A 9925-nucleotide genomic window follows, 5' to 3' on the forward strand; every position below is an offset into this window, starting at 1 on the left:
AGATGCTCTCCAATCACAGGGCATCAAACCTTTGCAACATGTCTTTGCACAGTCCACACATCTTTCCAAGGCCTGCTGATTAGATGCTTGGGGATATCTGTGGTGGAAAATAGAATGTGTTTGGGATGGAGCTAGAGACCTCCTTGGAGCCATTTGACTTTAGGTCATCCAGCTTCTCAGAGATTCTCAGGGCCTCTGTTTCCTGATCTGTTACTTACACTGTACACTTCCTTCCTCCCACCCCAGAACTTTTCTTGCAATGAAATGGAGAAAAAGTATAATAACAGCAACAAAAAGCCCAGGATGTAGTATGTGCTCAAGGAATGTGAGGTCCTATCACTAGAGCATCTCTTGAAGTTCTCCAACTTGTAAGAAAATGAAAATATGAAAAAAAGGGAAATCAAACAGAAGCTATTGATTGAGTATAGACTTTAATTAGACAACTTGGCTTCAATGACCTTTGCTATGTCCTAGGAGTATGATCAAGGGCAATTCATCTTTCACTGCCCTGGTTTCCCCAACTATAATACAGCACAAGGACCCAGTAGCTTCTGTAGCATTAGATGAGACAATTCATACAAATCCAACACAAAATCTGGGATTCAGTAGCCACCAGTAAAGTATAGTTGCTTTAATTAGTATCATAATTATATTTTTTAACTATTGTTATTGAGGACTGATCTTCTTTCATGCATAGAAATTCAGGCTATCAATCACGAAGCATGTACTTGGTGGCCATTCAGAAGGATGCAGGGCACTTGGTAGCAATTAGGGTGACTGCAGGAGGGCACGCTGTTCTAGACCAGTACACCTGTATGAGCGTGGTATCATAACCCCTGATGGGTTCCCATCTGCTGGATGAAGATTGACTAAAGAGACCTATTAAAAATTTTAGTTAAGGTATTAATGTATATGAAGGTCTCTATTAAAAATAAGTTGGTTGGGAAATCAAGTTATCTAGACCAGTGGTCGGCAAACTGCGGCTCGCGAGCCACATGCGGCTCTTTGGCCCCTTGAGTCTGGCTCTTGCACAAAATACCACATGCGGGCGCGCACATACAGTGCAATTGAAACTTCATGGCCCATGCGCAGAAGTCAGTTTTCGGCTCTCAAAAGAAATTTCAATCATTGTACTGTTGATATTTGGCTCTGTTGACTAATGAGTTTGCCGACCACTGGTCTAGATAACTTGATTTCCCAACCAACTTATTTTTAATAGAGACTTTCATATACATCTAGATTCTACCACACTTTTTTTTCTTACTTGTATCTTAAATAATTTTTTTTAATAGAAGACCAGGCCTGATTTGAAGCTCAACACCCCTGATATTGCCCAACAACTTGTGTATTACCAGCATTTAAGTACCTGCTCTCTATGTGATACTTATCAGATTTCCCTGTATTACCTCATTCGATACAAGGAGAGGTACTCTTATCATCCCCACTTTAGGGATGAGAGAACCAAAGCTCACAGAGGATAAGTAACATGCCCATCATCACCCATCGGTGTGTAACATCTGGGAAACTGAACCCAAACCTGCAAGAAACAAGAGTCTCGAGTTGTAGAGCTGTATCTATGCTGAAGCCCTTTCTTTTGGTCTGCCCTGACTGGCGGGGCATGCAGTGAGGAGAAAAGATATGCAGAGAGCACACTTTATTCGTGGATTCTTTCCTGTCCCAGGAAAACTGTAAAGAAGCTGGGAAGTGCTAAGCAGTGAGTAGACTGACAAAAAGTCAATTTCTTAGTCCATCACAACTAGAAAGCAGCTTAACAGGCAGAAGAGTCAAGTACACCAGGGATGACAGCAATTCGAAGGCCTACAATGTGTACCGGGATTTTCACTTTCCAAAGGGCTTGCCCCACATCCTATCTTGGTCCCTTTAAATTATAATGGAAAGGCAGAATGAACATAAGCACTACTGGGAGTCTAAGCTATAGGAGGACTGGCTAGAAAGAAAAGAATTTGGAAACCCTAATATACAGAAGTCAAATAAAAATGAATCTCCAACCCAGGACTTTACATGTGTGCTAAATACACATTGGCTCAATGAACAGCACAGTTATATTTCCTAACTTCTATTTTTTAAGTAAACATGGTTTTAAGGGACTCCAGTCATCCATAAAGTGTATGTCTGTGACACACATTAGGAAATTACCCGGAAGAAACACTTCATTTCCAGAGGTCACTCGGTTGCTCGCACACTGGTAAACAATTCTTGGTGCGTGTTGGGGGACATCCAAACAGACCTTGGCAATAATCTAAAAAACTCAAGCTGAGGTACTTGCTGGACCTGAGGAATTAAGATGTATAATACATTCCAAATTCATATAGCAGTGATGTTTCAAAAACATCTACTTTTTAAAATAGCATTGCCCTGGCCAGTGTTGCTCACTGATGAGAGTGTTGGCCTGTGCACCAGAGGGTGGCAGGTTCGATTCCCCCTGATCAAGGGCACATACCTGGGTTGTAGGTTTGATCCTCAGCCCAGGTTGGGGCACGCGTGGTGGCAACCAATCGATGTGTGTCTGTCACATTGATGGGGTTTTTTTTGCTCTCTCTTTCCCTCCCCCTCTCTCCCTCCCTTCCACGCTTTCTAAAAATCAATGGGAAAAATATCCTCAGGTGAGGTTTTAAAATAAATAAATAAATAAATAAATATAACACTGTTACCAAAACAGACATTTGTTCAACACTAATTACTCTGTTCATTAGCATAGGACCTATGCTAATATACCATAGGTGGTCTGGAGTTGGCAGGATCCGTAGGGAGGAGGTAAACTGGGGCAGAAACATGGAGTTAGTGAGCTTATGTATTAGTCTAGTACTTTTCAGATTATTGACTGAGGGGCAACAGTGGATCCAGCAAAACCACTGAGCTATGCCAGGCCCGTCTGCATTGGTTCTTTAGTGGAAGCTGGACTGCGCATGGTGGGGAGAGGCAAGAGACAGCAAAGCAGCCTTTCAGCCACACTACGAAGCAAGGGTTTTGTCCTCTGCGCCTGGAGAGTTCATGAAGAGATCCCAGATTAGAAGTGGGGGATCAAGATCTGTCTTCCAAAGATTGCTCTGGCAGCAGTGTGGCGGCCAAAGAGAGAGAAGCTGTCTTCCTGCAGTATGAAGACCCGGTCCCAGCACCCTGTACAGCCACAGAGCCTTTTAGAACTGGGCACTTCTTCCACTGAATGCCGGTCAGGAGTAACCAAGCCCAGCATTTGTATAGGCCCCTTTACTTCTAGAACTCTCTGTCTCCATGCATCAAACAACAGTCTGCGGAGGTGCGTCAAAGGGGATCATCCCCCTTCACAGATGGGGAGCATCTCTAAGTAACTACAGAACCACAGAACAATGTCCCGTGAGAGGAGCTGCATTCTGGCTCCGCCCCATTTGAGATCAGAATTTAATTAGTGTGGTGAGAAAATGAAGCATGTTTAAAACTCTGGGAAAAAACTTAATGCCCACAAATAGAAATTAATGCTATATAGTAACCTGAAAAATATTGGTTTCAAAACAAAAGAATGAGTAACTATCACAGAGATACATAGAGCATACCTATGTCAGAAGGCAACTGCCTAGGGATCTGCTTGTAAATTATGCTGTATGTTAGTAATAAAATATTGTTAACATCCAGCATAATTACCATTTCAATTACAGGTTTCAGCGGGAAAAGCCAAAAAGAAAGAATTGGGCCCTCGCTGGTTTGGCTCAGTGGATAGAGCATCAGCCTACAGAATGAAGGGTCCCGGGTTCGATTCTGGTCAAGGGCACATGCCCGGGTTGTTGGCTCGATCCCCAGTAGGAGGCATGCAAGAGGCAGCTGATCAATGATTCTCTCTCATCATTGATGCTTCTATCTCACTCTTCCTCTCCCTTCCTCTCTGAAATCAATCAATATATATTTTTTAAAAAAGAAAGAATTGGGTCAGGTTTGTAGCATGGCTGTGCACAGTCAAGAGAAATTCCAGGACAAAACCACAGAAAGGCTTTTAAACATCTGAGCTGCTCCCAGACTAGAAGAGCAGTCTCTTCAGTGATAGCTCCTGATGATTTTTCTCCACGACATTTATCTCCACCTGATGTCACTGGTTTTTCTGTTTATGCCCCACCCCTTGCTGGAAGGTAAGATTCCTGAGCACTGAAACTTTGTTCTCTTCCTCTTTCCCAACTCTTCAAAGAGTGTCAGCAAGTAAGTGGGTGCTTGATAAATAATTGTAGGAGGACAGGAAATCACAACGCTCCAATTTGGCAGCATGGTTTTAAGTTATCTCCTTTGAGAGGTTTATATTGGGCTATTCATTGATTAAAATGAGAACTAAAAATCATTTCCTTTCAAAATATTAAGTAATTTTTAACAGTTAATGTGCTAAAATATAATGTAACATAACATAAAATTTACCATCTTAACCATTTTTAAATGTAGAGTTCGGTGCAATATTTTGGGCTGGGCAGCTTCAAAGGGCTGTCTCAGGCTGCCTTCCCACAGTCTGCTTCTGAAGCAGCAGAGACTGCGCAGTCGGAAATACCTTATGTTCTTAAAGATTTACACTGACCAGATTGATGCTTTTCAAGTAGAAGGAAATGCAGTATAATATACTTGTGCAAAAGCAAGATAATTTTAAATTTGTCTTTATTGTTAAGAGCAGTGGTTGGCAAACCGTGGCTCGCGAGCCACATGCGGCTCTTTGGCCCCTTGAGTGTGGCTCTTCCACAAAATACCACGGCCTGAGCGAGTCTATTTTGAACAAGTGGCATTAGAAGAAGTTTAAGTTTAAAAAATTTGGCTCTCAAAAGAAATGTCAATCGTTGTACTGTTGATATTTGGCTCTGTTGACTAATGAGTTTGCCGACCACTGGTTAAGAGTATTACAAATATACCCCTTTTTTATATCCCCTTGCCCCTCTCCATTCGGTTCCCGCCCCACTGCAAGCCTTTACCACCCTATTGTCTGTGTCCATGGGCAATGCATATCTATAATAATAAAAGGATAATGTGCTAATTAGACTGGATGTCCTTCCGGATGACCTTCCAGAAGACCTTCCAGACGAAGCCAGGGCTGCAAGGGAAGCCTGGGTCCCGGGTGCAAGAGGGTAGCAGGTGCCAGCAGCGGGGGGGAAGGCAGGCCTACTCTTGCACAGATTTCATGCATCAGGCCTCTAGTATGCATATAAGTTCTTTGGTTAATCTCTTCCCACATCCCCACCCCCTTCCCTCTAAGATCTGTCCATCTGTTTCATGCTTCCACACCTATGGACCTATTTTGTTCATCAGATTATTTTGTTCATTAGATTTCACATATAAGTGAGATCATGTGATACTTGTCTTTCTCTGACTGGCTTATTTTGCAAAAATATAATAATTTGTAATGAACTGTAAGTAGTGTGGTCTAGTAATAGAACATACATTTAAAGCAATACAATTAACTTCTTTCCATCTTGTCAGTATCTCTAAGGAGAATTGAATGAAACCTCATTTGATAATTATGTCAAACATCTGCATTTGAAACTTTTTGTGAACTTGAGACTTGGTCAAATGGCCCTTGTGAGTCCACTGAGCTAGGCTAAGAGATTAATCTCTAATTTAAAGATGAGGAAACTGAGCTCAGAAAAGTTATCTCTTGCTCAAGGTCAACCACAGGGATAGCAGACCTTGTATTCAGGTCAAGGTGGGTGTTTGTGATTGTTGTTTTGAGCCTAGCCTATGAATTTTCTAGACTCGCTTCTTAGTAATAAAAACACCTTCCCGCACAAAGTGGCCTTACGTGTCACCTGGTAGCTCAGACCTCCCTTTAGGATATACAATTTAATTTAATGGGGTGCTAGGGAGAAATTTTGGGATGTACCCAGCATTGTAATATAGAGTTTCTGACCAGATGGTATTCGCTTGCTCCTATACTTATCCTTCTGTTTTATGAGATTACTTTTTTTTATTACTATAGCAATAACTAAAGAGGTGAAGGTCATGGCTTTGATCCGTGGAGGGGTCAGTTCCCTTTATTCAAGTTCTAAGATGTTATTGCTATGATTGGTCCCATTCCATGGGCAGCCCCATTGCAAGTTAGAGTGGAACTGGGTGGATGGATCAGTGCAAACCCACTACTGGAGCTAAGCAGCAGTAGTCAAATCTCCACTCCTTCAGCCAAAAGCCACTGTGAAATTTCTAAAACATAAGTGAGCCCATGCTAGGTGTCCAACACAGCGTAGGACACAGTGAATGGTTAAAAAGTAAGCTTTGGTCTTATTCAATGTTAATCAACTATTCATCATGAGTCTCTACAATATTTCTGGCACTGTGTTGGGTGCTATGGATACAGCAATGATCAAGGCAGACATATCTGTGGAGCTCATAAACTAGAAACTACAGGAAGTCTACTCCTACAGTAATAAGTCAATATCATCTTGTAATTAGTTATTATGTAGTGGGTACAAGGATAAAATACCATTCTTATTCTTAGGATCCCACATATAAAATTAGAAAAAAAAATAGGTATACTATCAAACATGAATATATATTCAAATATTCTTTATATATATGTGTGTGTGTGTATATATATATATATACACACACACACAAAATGTGTATATATATATATGTGTGTGTGTGTGTGTATATATATATACACACACACACACACATATATATATATACACATTTTGTGTATAAATATTTAAAATAATTGACTGACATTATCTGGAGAGAATGGAGAAATGCCCAATAATGTAAGCTACTGTCATTATTAGGTGCATCTCTTCTCAGCATCTTTGTGGTGCTCCTTGCAGAGAGGAGGGTTTATCTCCACAGTGTGTCTGGGTATCAGGCATCTAAGGGGCAGCTTTCACTTGTACATGGGCATCTACTGAGCAGGGTGCACTCTTTAGGGGAGTTGAAAAGAAGTTTGTTTCATAATGAAAGCAAACAGGGAGAATTTAGGTCACAAGAAATTGGGTCACTGTAAAGTTTTCCCTCAAAAGAGTTTTAAACTTTCCCACAATAAAATTTTTGTTAGAAAAAGATAACCCAACCTTTGGATACAAGTTAGCATAGAACAGAAGCTGGCAGCCTCATTGCTCTGAGGTGAGCATGAGCATGCTATTGGTGAGCTCAGTGATTCTTTATCTCTCCCTCCTAATCCCTACCTTCTATTCAAAGGCCAATTTTATAGATAAAGCAGCTTGAAAATAATTTTACTCTTATCATTAAAGAACAAAACTCTTTGACTTGTGTTTCTGCTTTTATAGACAAACTTGAAATTATTCCTCCAGAATCCCTAAGCCAGGCCACCCTGTGAACAAGATCAGGTCCCAACTTGGATATCACGGCCTCACTAGTACCACACTCATAACCTCATAACCAACCAAACTAACTAGTCTGACATGGAGTTAGAATGAAATCCCAAACTAGTCCCTGAGTTATTTTCTTTGGCTCTATAATAGAACTGTCTGCAAGAAATATTTTTATTATTTGGATACCTTTTTCTTTATCCTCAGTGAATTTTCTTTGGGGATATTTTAATTCCAATTACAATGGATCCTTGGGCAAAGGCTTGGGAAAGAGGTAACATGCCTTTCTGGGACTTAAGAATAACCATTTCACTGTGATGATCTAATAGGCACAAGTTTACAAATGTCATAGAAAAAACAAAGCAATCAGGGCAATCCGAAAACCTGAAGGGAGAGCAGAAAATAGTGAAGTTACAGCTCTACTTTGTAGCGACATATTCATGCAATGTGAAAACTACTCCATATATGACAAGTAGATGTCTGCAAGACACTATTTTGTCACATACGCTATCTAAGAGGGTTTAATGTCCTTAAGTGGTAGAATTTCAGCGTGAAATGAAGACTGACTCAAAATGTGCTGAGAAGAATCAGAGCAACATGCTAGTATTCGGCACTACTCTCTAAGACTTGGCTCCCATATTGTCTAAGGAATACCCTTAACCTGTAGCTATTCCAATTTAGCAAAATGTGTCATAAAATCCTCATTCAGCAATAGGGCTTTCAAAAACCCTAATAAATTTTAAATGAAGTCAAGATTTAATTTTCAGTTATATATCTCATCATATGACATTTTTATTTAGAAATTAGAACACCAATGATTGGCTTAAAATGAAATCAATCTACTATTTTTATTGAACAGTTCATTCTTCAAATTTTAGCTATTCTGTATTTTAAACATGATTACATTTTATTATGGGCTGGAAGTTATATGTTCAATGCAAATAATGAAAACCCTGGGGCATAGAAATGGAATTGTTTAGGGGATATATGTTAGTAATTAATGTTTCTCTGCTTTAAACTACTTCCCCTAATCACTTTGGTGGCAAGGCTGATGAAAATTGAATTTTTAAATAATTTAATAGGTTAAAATAGTAATTAGCTCTTACTGAGCTCTTCTGAGTGCCTGGTTCTATTGTGCTAAGTGTGTTGCAAGCATATCTCACTTAATTAGCACAACACTTTGAACTTAAAAACTACTCTGAAGTGAGAAGAACAATTTTTTAGCTAATAACTTTAAATGGCATCATGGGAAAGGAACATCCAAACTCCCGAATACTGTAAAATTTTTATTTATTTTATTTGGCACCCCCTAGTGTGAAGAATGGGGAAAGCAACTTCCAACCAAAACTGCTTTCTTATGTCATTCATTCATCACTCATTCATTCCACATATCTGCATGGATTCTCAATTATGTACAAGACACTGTTGTGGCTGCTGGTATTAAGTAAGGAATAAAACAGACCTGCTCCTGCCTTCAAGAAAATTGTAGTCTAGTATGAGACAAAAATAAGATAAAAAGTGTGCAATTACAAACCATGATGAAGGCACTGATGGAAAAACCTGTGATGGGGCCCTTCATGGCTGAGTGTTAAAGTCGTCTGCAGAGCTCTCCAAGGTGAAGGTGTGAGGTGCACAGATGCTTACTATTCTGGGGAAGAATTCACTGAGGCTGGCGCACAGGAAGATGCACAAGATTGGGTTGGAGAGAGGACCAGGACAGGTTGGGAGTGTTTTGTTCTAAGTGTGAAGGAAAGTGGGTAAAAGGTTAAGGCTGGGATGTGAACCGATGAGATTCATATGTTGTGAAGACTTCTGAGTGCTCTGTGGAGAAAGGCTTTAATGTGAGTGGGGGAGGGCCTTATACTTCTGGAGAGAGACCACTAAAGAGGCTTTGAAGGAGTTGAAGTAGGAGATAGTCATTTGGGCTTAATCAGTGGTTCTCAACTGGGGGAGATTCCCACATCCGGGGGCATTTGACAATGTCTAGGGACATGTTTAAGTTGCCACAAATGTGTGGTCTCAGGGGCATCCACTGGGTAGAGAATAGGGGTACTGCTAATAATCCTACAGTGGACAGGACAGCCCCCCACATCAAAGAATTATCTGACCCAAAGTATCAAAAGTACAGGGGGTGAAAACCCTAGGCTGGAAGTTTAGCAATAGTGATAGAGATAAGGAGATTAATTTAAAAATCTTTTAAACTATGAAATGAATGGGACTTAGTGAAGGATGAATATAGAATGTTTGGAGAAAAGGGGGTATCAGGTATAAGTCCCAGACTTCTGGCTTGAAAATTTTGGAGTGACATTTATTAAGATGAGGGAAACTGTGGGAGGAGCCAGATTCAATAAGGAAGAAATAAATAACTCATCGTTGAATTTGTCAAGTTTGAGGTGCCTGGAGATAGCTAAGATACGTCAAATAAGAAGTTGGCTTCCTGAATCTACAGCTCGACCCTCATCATAACAGTAATTGAATTTATTGAGCAGTTATAATGTGCCAGGCATTATTCTCAGATATTTTGTACATATTTTATTAATCCCACTGACAGTAAAGATCAACTTTCATTCTTCAGATCTTCCTGGTGTATACTTAAGTTTCCACATTATAAGCAAAGGTTATCGTTCTAGTCTTCAAACATTTTCCTT

The sequence above is a fragment of the Plecotus auritus genome (genome assembly GCF_963455305.1).
Source record: "Plecotus auritus genome assembly, chromosome: 6".
In the NCBI taxonomy this organism is placed as follows: Eukaryota; Metazoa; Chordata; class Mammalia; order Chiroptera; family Vespertilionidae; genus Plecotus; species Plecotus auritus.